The sequence below is a fragment of the Dermacentor silvarum genome, chromosome 10, assembly GCF_013339745.2.
Source record: "Dermacentor silvarum isolate Dsil-2018 chromosome 10, BIME_Dsil_1.4, whole genome shotgun sequence".
NCBI classification, from domain to species: domain Eukaryota; kingdom Metazoa; phylum Arthropoda; class Arachnida; order Ixodida; family Ixodidae; genus Dermacentor; species Dermacentor silvarum.
In genome coordinates, this window is record NC_051163.1 from 153,544,122 (window position 1) to 153,558,358 (window position 14,237).

At 42.2% G+C, this 14,237-nt stretch overlaps 1 protein-coding gene and 4 non-coding genes across 5 annotated transcripts in view; all 5 read left to right on the forward strand.

Moving 5' to 3' along the window:
• The window catches only part of LOC119431931 (titin-like), a 59,060-nt gene that overhangs the window by 44,539 nt on the left and 284 nt on the right, over window positions 1-14,237 (forward strand). The gene's annotated exons all lie outside the window — the stretch shown is intronic.
• Window positions 564-645, forward strand: Trnas-aga (transfer RNA serine (anticodon AGA)). The gene has a single exon. It is a non-coding gene; the product is annotated as a tRNA-Ser (tRNA).
• Window positions 9,714-9,795, forward strand: Trnas-aga (transfer RNA serine (anticodon AGA)). Its single transcript has one exon. It is a non-coding gene; the product is annotated as a tRNA-Ser (tRNA).
• Trnas-uga (transfer RNA serine (anticodon UGA)) lies at window positions 11,600-11,681 on the forward strand. Its single transcript has one exon. It is a non-coding gene; the product is annotated as a tRNA-Ser (tRNA).
• Trnas-uga (transfer RNA serine (anticodon UGA)) lies at window positions 14,153-14,233 on the forward strand. Its single transcript has one exon. It is a non-coding gene; the product is annotated as a tRNA-Ser (tRNA).

Consider the following 14,237-nt stretch of genomic DNA (forward strand, 5'->3'; position numbering starts at 1 on the left):
CGACAGCTCGAAAGAGCCGAAATTGTGTATCGGCGACAAATGTAATCCGTAACTGGTCCCAGAGGTAGCAGTTGTGAAGCTGCTCTTATTATTTACATCAACCTATTGTGTCTTTGTTCCCGCTTGGGTTTATCGGCACAATGTCGTGTCGACATGATGCAAGATTAGAAGGCTATTAAACAAGTCATTTTTGCCTGTAATGAGGTTTGAATAGCTCATTTCTATCGAGCGCTAGATTTTATAAGTTGCAGTAATTCAATACCACTTTTTATTGCTTTCGTTCGGCGCAATTTATAACTTACGCATGAAAGCCACGCCCATCGTCTGCGCATGTGAGTCGTTCTGCGCATTTAAGCGCGTCTCAGCTAATATCAAGGGGGGGGGGGGGGAGAGAATAAAAATGCCAGAAATCTATTGTAGTGCCAAGGCCGCTAGATAAAAAAAAACATGTGCAAACAATGAAAAACACAAGCGTTGCCCCAGTGTCCTTCTCGAGATGTCAACATCATTTGTCGAAGCACTTCGTTGATAACTCGACACCTCGCGAACCGTCCCGCAGCTGCGCAGTCGTGGCCGAGTGGTTAAGGCGATGGACTAGAAATCCATTGGGGTCTCCCCGCGCAGGTTCGAATCCTGCCGACTGCGGAATTTTTTTTTTTTTTTACGTTTCTTTTTTCTTTTCATTTTCTCTTTCACTCATTCTTCTATAACTGTGTTTCGATATTCGTCACGGTACAAAAAAAAAAAAAATAATTCAAATTTCCAGGCCTTCACATTTTCTGTCAGAAAACGCCCGTTCTCTGCAATGGACGGCTGGTACTGGCAATTTCGGAACAGGTAGATAAGGGGCTGTTCACGGCAGCTTCTTCTTTCTTCTTCTTTTTTTCTCTCTCTTTCTTTCTTTCTTTTTTTTTTTTTTTTACCTCAACTCGCCCACAAGAAAGGCGACTGTTGCGCGGAGCCAGTCCTACCATTTCCTTCCGCTCATTCAAAACTCGTAAAACGCGCAATAGTAACATCTTTTTTCAATAATTGACTCATGAAGTCGTGTGACCACAAAGTGGAAACCAGCTTCAGGTATCAGGCTAAGCGAATGGCAGATTCTGGTTACCCGTTGCGTATATGCTCACCTCGGTATCGGAGGGCTCGAGCTGGAAGTGTAAAAACACATCAAAGTGAAACACTGATTAACACCGCTAGAGCAAAGAAAGTCGCTGTGGTACCTTACATTCATCGTATCTCGCATAATCTCAGAAGAATAGTGGAAAAATCAGAGGTGCACGTTGTTTTCTCGGCCCCTGAGCGTCCACAGAAGCTACGCAAGCAGGTTAATTCAGATAATAACCAGACGAACGCATGTACTACTCAACATCGCCAAGAATTTGTATTCTGCACTCGTAACGTTGTCTATGCCATTGCGCTTTCGTGCAAAAGAACGTATGTTGGTCGCAGATGGCAGATGTATCATTGAGAGACTAAACGAGCATCAGTATTACCAGGGTCCTTCAATGTCAATGAAAAGTATTGAAGAACTCTGGTATTACGTCACCAGAGTAACCTCGGGCCATTTGAGCATTCATTGCTGACACTGCAGAGGCTGCAAACTCATGTTTGAAGATGCTTCTATGACAAGGGAGATTGTGGAGGCCTATGAAATTGCAAAATTGGGAGAAAGGTGCGTCAGCAAGCCTTCAGTGTAGCTATCCGAAAAAGCGATAGGATTCCTCGGTTTATCGCTGTAGCTATGGCAGTGTATGTTTTGATCATGCCTTAGACATGTGTACGGTTCATCGATATGCACCACTGAATGTGCTTCTTTTTTCGTTTTTTTTTTTTTTTTTTTTTTTTTTTTTTTTTTTTTTGTACCCACCGTGGTGGCTCGGTCAGCTAAGGCTGCTGAGCAGGAAATCGCGGGTTTGAATCCCGGCCGCGGCGGCCGCATTTCGATGGAGGCGAAATGCAAAAACGCCCGTGTACTTGCGTTGTAGTGCACGTTAAAAAATCCCAGGTGGTCAAAATTAATCCGGAGCCCTCCACTACGGTGTGCCTCATAATCGGAACTGGTTTTGGCACGTAAAACTCCGGAAAGGAGAATGTCCTCTTTGTCTTGTTTCTTTCCGCTCGTTCGGTATATATTTCTCGGTGTGTGCGGGAATAAAATGTTATGTTGAAAGTATCTATAGCGCTATCTCTGCGTGTTTGTTTCTTTCTACGTCCTCGTTCAGTCGCGCCTACGCATTCTATCATGGAATTCTAACCAACTAGCCCGCCAACGTGTTTTTACTTATTTCTGTGTTACCTGCACAATGATTGCCACAGTCCAGTTCAGAGCGTGGTGAGTATAGTGAACTAGAATACTAGTGGTGAGTCCACCGATATTTCTCTCTGAAGGCGTCTGCAGAGCGTGACGTCAGAGCGAGTTGGCGGCAATGCTGCCAGTACATCAATGAACACGAAAGGAATTCACGGTTGTAGGGGTATGGCGCTAAACTGACACGAGACTAAAGAAAGAGACAATATACGACGGGGTTCGTCCCGTACGCGCCTGTTTAGCGCTGGGCCTTTGCAACAATGAACAGGTATACCAGGTCTCCCAGTAATTACTATTCTTCCTCAACGAAATGAATACTGCGCAAACTCTATACGGTCGCGAATTTCGGCGGATGACGAGATTGGCAGTTATAGGGCACGAGCTTCCAGGAACTGTACTTTGTAAAGCGTTATAATGATGGCGGGTGTCTGTATTCGATGTCAGACTGCAGGGTGCGACAGATCATCGGCATATAGAAGTAAAAAATAGTTCCGAATAGCACAAAGAACGTCATTAATACAAATTAAAAGAACGAGTGGTCCTAATACTGACCCGTGAGGGACGCCGCTAGTTGCCATGTAAAAAGGAAGACGTTTGGCCAGACCTATCAAGATAACTGTGCAAGAGATTGACAACTGACGAGTCAACATGAAAGCGTGTAAGCTTTATCAAAAGCAGTGAGTGGCTGACTACATCAAAAGCCTGGCTGAGGTCAAATGGTGTCAACTTGCCCCCTTTGAAGTACCGGCGTGGAGATCCGTGTCATGAAACTAACGAGATTTGTGACAGTGGAGCGGTAGCTGAGAAATCCATGCTGATTGGGAATGAGTGAGTTCTTCACAGTACATTACGATATGTTGTGAAGAGCAACTTTAAAAATTTTTAGACGTGGCACAGAGAAGAGAAATTAAGGATAATTAGAGACATCGCATTTACAGCCAGACTTAGACACAGGAAAAACATGAGTAGTTTTCCACATGTGAGGGAAAGTGAAAGTAGTCAAAGAGTTTTGAAATATAAATGTATATAATAATAATAATAATAATAATAATAATAATAATAATAATAATAATAATAATAATAATAATAATAATAATAATAATAATAATAATAATAATAATAATAATGTTTTTTCACCAAAAAAATACAGAGCAACACAAACAGGCCGGTCTAAGCCTCAATTGGCTTGTAGGACCGTGCCATGAACATAATACAAACGGTAAATAAAAAGATGTTGATGAGACAGAAAGACAAAGAAAAAAAAATGACCAGAAAAAAATAAGATAACATTTGGTTATTCTACGTGAAACAGACGTTGAAGCAGTGAAAATTATGATGCCAAAGTGTTGTGGAAGTTAGTTTCACCATGACTCCTTCAATAATTCTTTCAGCATGCTTTTTGAAGTAGCGTTAAAAATTTCATTCGGTAACTTGTTAAACATGTCAGGCCCATATGCACAGCGTCTGGCCGCACCATACTTTGTGGATGAACGAGGAACCATATAGCGGACGTGTTTACGAAGTTCCCTTGTGGAGGTATTTTTTTGTTTGAAATCGGAAGTCCAGAAGTGTTTTATGACAACTGTTTCAACGAGCAAAGAATGAAAATTAGGCATACCAAGTTCACGGAAGATATTTGCAGCTGTTACTGTTTGGGAATTGTAGGCAACATTTATAAGGATATTTTTTATAATCCTGTCTACCCTGCATCTCCAACGATCCGAACAGAATCCGAAGACCGTAATACCATATCTCAATACACTATAACCCAATGCATGCACAATCAATTTTTTTACAGAGAGAGGCGCAATACTTTTCATATTAAACATCAGCCAAGCGACTGACCTCAGTTTTGAACAAATGAGTGATAAGTGATGTTGCCATGATAAGTTGCTATCGAAAAATATTCCAAGATATTTAACACAATCTACGTATGGAATAGGAGTACACTTACAAGGAACACAGTTAGACTTATGTAAGTAGAGAGGCAAGTTAATCATAGTAGTCTTGAGTGGAGAGCAAAAACATACCAGTTGTGTTTTTTGGGCATTGACAGCCATTCCATTGTTACTGAACCAAAGCATCGCATTGCACACGTCATTTTGCAACATTTCAGTTGACATTTTGTAAGATAGATGTTTTGCTAGTAACACAGTGTCGTCAGCATACTGGAACACAGAACATTTGGAAATCGCCAAAGGAAAGTCATTAACGAAGATGTTAAACAACAATGGCGATAAAATTGACCCCTGCGGTACACCCGCATTCAGCGACAACTTAGCACTGAAAACGCCCTTATCATCAGTAGCGACCACTTGAAATCGGTTGCTCAAGTAATTTTTGAGAATGTTGTAAAAGGGTCCACGAAATCCCAAAAAATACAGTTTACTTAACAAGATTTGGTGGTTCAGGGTGTCAAACGCTTTCGCTACGTCTAAGAAGAGAGCACACGCGAAAAGATTCTGATCGAATGCCGAGAACAGGTCGTCTGCAAATTCTTCAAGCAGTGCAACAGTACCGCGCCCAGAAACAAAACCAAACTGGCGATCGGTCAGTATAGAAAATTTGTTAAGAAAAGAAGACATAGTGTGGAAAAGAAATTTTTCTAAGACCTGAGCAATAACCGGTAAGATAGAAATTGGCCGATAGTTTTCAATCTTATCTTTCTTCCATGACTTATGTACGGTAAAACAACTGCCGTTTTTAGGCATGCCGGAATTTCATCACCTTCCAAAAACCCATTCAGAATATGAAGAATAATATCTGCCAGAACATTGAAATTCCTTCGGATGATGTGTAATGATACTCCATCATATCCACTGGGCTTGTTAGGACGGAAACTGAAAATAATTTCTTCCAGATCACACTTCGAAAATTTCGGAAGAAAAGCTGACTCAGATATGGAATGCATTAACGACCTAGTGTTTGTGGATAAAGAAACAGCGCTTAGGGATGCTTTTACAAAGTGCCTGTTGAAAGCATCAGCCACTGCTGTGGGAGGTTGCTGAATAATAATAATAATAATAATAATAATAATAATAATAATAATAATAATAATAATAATAATAATAATAATAATAATAATAATAATAATAATAATAATAATAATAATCAATCAATCATGTTTATTTAACGTGCCCAGGAACAACCCTAAGGTCTGAGTGCTGGCGCACGCATACATTACAAACCAAAAACAAGACACTCAGGGAAAAATCATTAAAAAATAAATGAATAAAAATAAAAATTGTGAAAAGAAGAGAGTACGGACAACAAAGCGCAAAGTAAATACAAAAGAAAAAGGAGGAGAAGGACACTTGAACAATACATGATATTATAATACAAGGCAAAGCTCGGACAAGAACGATGACAAGGAGTTATGAAAGATATCAAGTTCACGAAAGTAAGCGTTATAAAGATTCTGTATTCTGTGGACAGTTGAGTGTTCGTGATGACAGGCAGGCACATGGAAAGGTCTATGTTCTCTGGTGATCTTGCGTGGGATGCGGAACATGACACAGCTGAGAAGTTCGGGACACGTGAGGTTACCGTGAAGGAGTTTAAAGAGAAACAGAAGGTCAGCGCGATTACGTCGGTCGCGAAGCGAAGGCAATGACAATCCAACAGTGCTAGTACAGGGTGCAATGTCCAGGTTTGCAAAGCGGTGATTATATATGCTTAGAAACTTTTTCTGGACACGATCTATAATGTCACTGTTGGATCTAGAAGAGCCATTCCAGACGACCGACGCATATTCGAGTTGAGGAAGGACAGATGGTTGTGTATAATTTGCGGAACGGTGTAGGAGACTTGAATTCCCTCGATAGTCTGCATACAGAACCAAGAGAGCGCATACCCCGCATTGCAACACGTTTAGTGTGAGCCGAAAAGTGTAAGGTTGCATCAAAAAGTACACCAAGATCATTGATCTCGCAGACCTTACACAACGGCACAGAATCTATAGAATAAGAAAAAGAAATACTTGCTGTTTTGCGTGTGAAAGTCATGACTTTGGTCTTAGCAGCATTCAAGGTAAGGTTATTATCCTTGCACCATTTAGAAAAGGAAAACAGGTCAGACTGCAGGGCGTGACAGTCATCAACAGTGTGAATTTTCTTAAAAATCTTGATGTCATCGGCATATAGAAGGAAAGAAGAGTTCCGAATAACAGAAAGAACGTCATTAATAAAAATTAAAAAAAGGAGTGGTCCTAATACTGACCCTTGAGGGACGCCGCTAGTTGCCAAGTAAGAAGAAGATGTTTGGCCATTGACGTTAATATAACACGATCTATCAAGAAGATAACTGCGCAAGAGATTCACAACTGACGAGTCAACATCAAGGTGCGTAAGCTTGATCAGAAGCAGCGAGTGGCTGACTACATCAAAAGCCTTGCTGAGATCACAGTAAATGGTGTCAACTTGCCCCCTTTGAAGTACCGGCGTGGAGATCTGTGTCATGAAACTTGCGAGATTTGTGATAGTGGAGCGGCCGGTGAGAAATCCATGCTGATTCGGAATGAGCGAGTTCTTCACAGTAAAAGACAATATGTTGTGAAGAGCAAGCTCAAAAATCTTGGACGTAGCACAGAGAAGAGAAATTGGGCGATAATTCGACACATCTGATTTACATCCAGACTTAAATACAGGAAAAACACGAGCAGTTTTCCACATGTGAGGGAAAGTGGAAGTAGTCAAAGAGTTATTAAATATAGATGTCAATACAGGAGCAAATATACTGCCGTAAGCTTTTAGAATTGCGGAAGGGATGCCGTCAGGGCCGCAGGATAGGGAAGGCTTCAAGCGCCTAAGGCATTCGTGGACAAGCTCTTCATCAAACAGCACCGCACTAGATGTAGGAACCGTCGTGTGCTGCTGACTGACATCAGCGTTGAAACCTGCATCTTTATATAAGGAAGAGAAATGGGCTGCAAAACAATCCGCGACTGCTTGGACTTCTGCCCCTCTAGAGTCAAGTAAGCGAAAACCCTCTCCATGTTTATTGGAGCGCTTACGGATATACTGCCAAAATTCTGCCGGCCGGTCGGAGGCGCTTTTTTCCAAGAATGCCATATATGAATCTTGATCCCGCTTATAGAGACGTTTACAGAGAGCCCGAAAAAAGCGGAATTCTTCTCTGTACTCATTAGGCAACGTAATTCTGGATTTTCGGTGTGCGCGATCTTTATGCTTTAGGGCAATTATGAGTTCAGACGAAAACCAGTGGGGATATCTAGAGCGTCTAGGCCTGTACTGGGGAATGTATTTGCGCATACTGCTCAAAACAAGCTCTGTAAACTGATCTACTTGGTCATTAACATTGCTTTTGTCGGTAACCAGTGACCAGTCGGTGGTGGACAAGGAATTATATAAACCAACATAATCACCACGCTTGAAAGCAAAGCGTGGGGATTCATTTACGCCACTGGAGGAGCTCTGCCTCAGTGCTGACACAGAGGCAGTTATCTTTAGTGGCGGATGAAACTTATCGGTACGCACAAGGAAAATTTCGGAACGAGAGACATCTAAAACCTGAGCATTCGAGATGCAAAGATCTAAGACGTTGCCACAGGAATTGGCGACTAAGTTATGCTGTTGAAGGGAACAGAAAGACAGAAAGTCCAACAACAGGCTGCATTTCTTCTCTGTGTAATGATTGTAATGAGAATATCTAAGTGTGTTCCAATCAATACCTGGTGTATTAAAATCACCAAGAAGAATTACTTTGTGCTTACTATGGGAGGATATTACACTTTCAATGGAAGAGATGACCTCATCATACAAAACAGGGGAAATATTCGGCTGTACATAGAACGATCCAATCAACAATTTTTCACATCGGGCTAAGCTAACTTCTAGCCATATCGACTCCCGTACACTTTCTATATCGATGCGCCGTACACATTTCAGTGAATTGTCAACTGCAATCAGCACGCCACCACCTTTTTGTTGAGATCCACTGAAGTCCCGGTCACTGCGCAAGACGTTATAGTGCGGTGGAAAGAAGTCTGAAGACGAAATGTCACCACACAGCCAAGTTTCAGAAATAACAAAAATAGGAAAAGAAGATGAGATTACATTGCAAAACAATTCACGTGCTTTGGTGCGAAGTCCGCGAGCGTTTTGGTAAAAAATTTCCAAATTACACGCCACTTTGATCCTTGGGGGTTGTTATTTCAGTAGCATGAATCATGTCATCGTGTAGCACACCACGGAAAGGCTTGAACAAGCAACCCATTGGCCACATTGACGGGTCGTTCAAGCGCTTAAGGGCTTCTTCATCAACGGTTACATGAAAAGAAGAATACGATTGGAATAATAATAATAATAATAATAATAATAATAATAATAATAATAATAATAATAATAATAATAATAATAATAATAATAATAATAATAATAATAATAATAATAATAATAATGTTTAAAACAAGATAGTCTACAAATTAACATGTTTTTTTTTCGTTTTATTGCGGTGTGCCATTTCGTTTGCGAGGTATACATGTGCTCAATTTCGTTCGGACAAGCATGAAGCTCCCAAATGAACACCCCTGGAAAGCAACGTCCTGCGAATATTCAGCTGAGGATGTTAGTCGGACATATGCCAAGTTAGGTTCGCCACAAGTCGAGCAGATAGATGTTGTGTTGAAAATTAATCGAGGGCATGGTGCGGAGGACGTCCTCAGTACGTCTCATAAAAATCTAGGACGTTCGGATCTTTCCGGGACATCCACGGGATGTGTTGTTTTCTTTCCGGTTTTCCGGTTTTCGGTTTACATGTCGAAACCAACTCTGATTATGAGGCACACCGTAGTGGAGGGCTCCTGATTAATTTTGACCACCTGGGGTTCTTTATAGTGCACTACAACGCAGCCACACGGCAGTTTTCGCATTTCGTCTTCATCGAAATGCAGCCGCAGCGACCGGGATTCGATCCCGTGATCTCGTGATTGGCTGACTGAGCAACCGCGGCTGGTTAGGATGTGTTGTTTTATCTGGAAAAGTGAGTAGGGAGGTTTTTAAAAATCCGTAAAGTGACGAACTAAGCTTTCTCACCGCGAAAAGACCCATTACTGAGTCACGTGTCACTAAGAAAAAAAAAAAGGCAATTTCGCTTTTCAAACAATACACACTCTGTATTTAAATGTGCGAATTGCCACACATTTCTTGAAGGAAATGCCGCTTAACCACAGACTTTCTTCCGTATGCGAGCGCAGCTGCCTTGACCTTAGCACAGTTTCGTCACGGTGATAAACAGAAACGAAGAAATTCATTGTTATGCAAACAATGAAAAATCAGCGCGCTATCGGAGCATCCTACTTGACATGCGAACGATTGTGCTTACGTTTGCTAGCGCTCTCCAGATATTGCTTGGCCCGAGCCCCTTCTCTTATCAGTCAGTGCGTGCAGTCGTGGCCGAGTGGTTAAGGCGATGGACTAGAAATCCATTGGGGTCTCCCCGCACAGGTTCGAATCCTGTCGACTGCGTAATTTTTTTTTCTTTTAAGTTTATGTTACTTTCATGTGAGACGCCAAGGACTGTTTATTCTCACAACAATAATCGCGTGTGTCCCAATTGCGTTCGACGCCTGCATTTTATAGGCAGGCGTGAAATTACAATCTACAGCTTTGTTGGGCTGCTATTTTAGTGGTGGGTTAGACGATGTGAGACGCCAAGGACTGCTTATCGGCACGACAGAAAGTTTAGATTAGGGGGACGCAAGCGTTGGATCCCCTAGCGCTTGGGGCCACGTTATTGCGCGTGCGCAGACCCTCTAGCTCATAGGAACGCGAGCGTTGTCTTGGGGGCCCCAACGCTTGCCTCCCCCTGATCTAAAAGGCTCTAATAACTCTAGTCGTGTGTTTCCCAACTGCGTTCGACGACTACGTTGTATGGGCAGGTATGGAATTACAATCTACAACTTTGTTGGACTGCAGTTTTTATTGGTGGGTTATTTACGAGCAGTGACCATTCGGTTGCGATCCCTTCAGTTTCCCGCGATCCTCCTCATAACCATCAAGAACTCTTTTAGCTCGCAACTTGCTCTGATAGGGCTGTCTTTATTAATGCATATATCCGTTTATAGTGACCATTTAAAACTGCCGCACTGAAAAAAACTGGAGGCGGAAGAAACGGGCATATCATGCGTATATGTAAATTCACTGCGACATCGGGCCACGTGACAACCCAGATGAAAAAAAGAAAATCGGGAAAAATAAGAACAACCTCAAAGCCCGCAAGTGACAGTTTAAGTTTACATTTCTCGCATAAAAAGAAAGCAAACAAAGAAAGAAACAAAAAAAATTTCATGTCCCGTGTTTATTTTTGCAAATCGTGATCCTTTCAAACGAATCAATCGTGGCCATGAAAAGAAAAAGTAAAGTCGCGATTTCAATTTAAACGGAAGGTTGGGACAAGGCGTACAAATATATAATGCATTCTAATCATAAATTTATTGCTTCAGGACGAGCGATTTAGTCATATATATGTATCTATAGCTTGCTTGAGACTCGAAAAAACTGCGGCTAAAAACGACACCATTGAGGTTCGATGTGCACGTGCTAGCGCCTATTAAAATAACCATCAGCCCCATATTTATTCATTCGATATGGACACATTGGGGCCCTATATAAAAACCTGTATGTTCCCATGTAACAATAGGGCATGTACTGTATGATCTCCATATGTTCATATAGGATTTTGAATATGGGGCTTATGACACTTCTTTTTTTTTCTTACCGGTATGTGTGCGTAATATTTGAAAGGGAAATTGTCGACTTTTAAGCACGTGGCATCTGAAGTTAACGGTACTCGCCCCTTATACGTGCTTGTGAGCTAGAACCATTTATACTTAATAATTCCCTGTGGAATCAGTGAACTCCTGATACTATATTGTACACATCGGCACATCGAATTACAAACCCGTAGGCATATTTTTCTTATGACAACTCAATGTTCGTATTCTCTTGAACAACCTCCTCCAACGGACGTCAAGACCATTTACCCAAAGCACGTGGAAATAAAATATATGTTACGATCGTAACAACAATTATTGCGCTTTGAAATTAGGTAAACTTTGAGGGACAAGTGTGCAACGTCCGTAGGTCGAGAGGCTTAGTGTGCGAGTGTGCTTTTGTGGCCATTGACCGCAGTCGCGCAGCCGTCGCGAAGAAAATGGAAAAATGTCATTGTGTAACAAACAATGACATCTCGAGCCATTGCACCTTTTGTGCGAACTGCGCTTGCCCAAGCAAGCCAGCCAATGCTCTGCCTTCTGCGTAAGTTCTCTGTGCAGTCGTGGCCGAGTGGTTAAGGCGATGGACTTGAAATCCATTGGGGTCTCCCCGCGCAGGTTCGAATCCTGCCGGCTGCGCAATTTGAATTTTTTTTTCATTCTTGCGTATTTTCGATTTTCTTGTCAGACGCCGGAGATTGTGCCTTCGTGCAGTAAGTTCACAATCGGTGACTGAATTGGGCCAAATGCGCCTGTGCGTTGCTTTTTGGTGATGATGATGAGGATTGAATAACATGCACATTGAAACGGGGCGGTGACAAATAATCACCTAACCTGATTGGTTTAATGAGGTATGCTATACATGTTTTTTTTCGTTATCTTTTCTTTTTTTTTTCTGTATACTCGAAACCTACCTTGTGCCGCTATCTATGACTGTATCGGATCCGGTCGTATCAATCTCTTCCCTGCTTTTCCCCACCAATACTCCAAGCGTCTGTTGCTTATCTCGACTGCTCACCGGTTGATGCTTCCGTCCACTTTAAACCCAAGGCTGGTCGGTCGTATCGCAGGCGACAAATTGTCGGCGTGTGCTCCGCCCGCTGTCTTCGCGGCGCCGTCAAGAGCATCGCAACCACGGAGGAAGGGAATAGATTTGATACAGGACGTTCATAGCCTACGTCACTGCTCACTTGGCGGCCGCAAGACCGTCATCACTGCATTAAAGCAGATAAAGTCGCCAAAACCGAACGTGCCTGCACAGTATTGTTTTATCTCACCACAGATAACGCTTAAGAATTCGCGTAGCCGTCGTGTAAGTTTTTTTTTTTTTTTCTCCCCCTCTCGGCGAAACACGTGACCTTTCAGACTCGGCACAATGCTTGGTTTCCGGTAGTTTTTAACCGGTGCGCACTTGTTCGGCTGCCCTGCCGTGGTTCTGCCGCACAGAGGAAGGTAAAAATGTGGGAGGCAGAATTACGTCACGCAGCCAGCCTTGGCAAGCGAACGCTCCGTGTAGCCAGTAATGGTGACCCAGCACGTGACCTCTTGCGTCGATATCACGCAGAATCGAGATTTGTCTAGACGTTTGGTTACCGGTAGCTTTTATTCGGGACGTGCTCGGCCGGCAGCTGCTCGCATGGAGGAAGGAAAAATATCTTTTCCCTTCTTTTATTTTTATTTTATTCTTCGAATTTAGGTTACTTTTATGTGAGACGCCAAGGACTGTTTATTCTCACAACAATAATCGTGTGGGTCCCAATTGCGTTCGATGACTGCATTTTATGGGCAGGTGTGAAATTACAATGTACAACTTTGTTGGACTCCGATTTTAGTGGTGGGTTATTTACGACACTGAACACTCGGTTGTGATGCCTTCAGTTTCAGGCGGTCGTATCCTAACCATCAATAACTCTTTTAGCTCGCGACTTGTTCTGGTAGGACTATATTTAAGACTGCATATATCAGTTTATAGTGACGATTTAAAAGTTTCGCACTGAAAAACTGGAGGCGGCAGAAACGGGCCTTCCATGCTTCTACAGAATTTCACTATATTGTTAAATTATATTGTGTCGCGTGAAACCGGAATGCCCGTAAGTGAGCGTTTAAGTTGGCTTTTCTCACATCAAACTTTTTTTAACGTCAGTGTGTAGCCTATATGTTTGCAGATCGTGACTTTATCAAACAAATAAATCATGGTCATGAAAAAAAAAACGTGAAGTAGCGATTTCAAATAAACTGGAACGTTGGAACAAAGCGTATCATGCTTTCTAATCATAAATTCAATGCTTCAAGATGAGTGATTTAGTCATATATAGCTTGCTTGAGACTACGTCGCCATTGAGGTTAGATGTGCACGTGCTTGCGCCTATTAAAATAACCATCAGCCTCATATTTATTCATTCGATATGGACACATTGGGGTCCTACATAAAAACCCGTATGTTCCGATGTAAGAACAGGGCATGTACTGTATGAACTATATATGTTCATATAAGATTATTGAATATGGGGCTTATCATACTTTCTTTTTCTTACTGGTATGTGTGCGTAATATCTGAAAGGCAATTGTCGACTTTTAAGCACGTGGCATCTCAAGTTAACGGCACTCGCCCCGTATACGTGCTTTTGCGCTAGTACAATTTATATTTAATAATTGTCTGTGGAATCAGTGAATTTCTGATACGTTATTCTACAAAGTCAGGAACCATTTTTCTGCACTCACAAACTGGATGTGCCTTAAAACCGTAGGCATACAACTCAATGGTCGTATTCTCTTGAGCAACATCCTCGAACGGACGTCACGAACATTTACCCAAAGCACGTGGAAATAAAATATATGTTACAAATTGATTATGATCGTAACGAGAATTATTTCGCTTTGAAATTAGGCAATATTTTGAGAACAAGTGTGCAACGTCCATGGGTCAAGAGGATTAGTGTGTGAGTGTGCTTTTGTGGCCATTGACCGCACATCGCGCAGCCGTCGTGAAGAAAATGGAAAAATCTCATTGTGTTACAAACAATGAAATCTCGAGACATTGAACCTGTTGTGCAAACTGCGCATGCCGAAGCAAGCCAGCCAATACTCTGCCTTCCGCGTAGCTCCTCCGTGCAGTCGTGGCCGAGTGGTTAAGGCGATGGACTTGAAATCCATTGGGGTCTCCCGCGCAGGTTCGAATCCTGCCGGCTGCGCAAT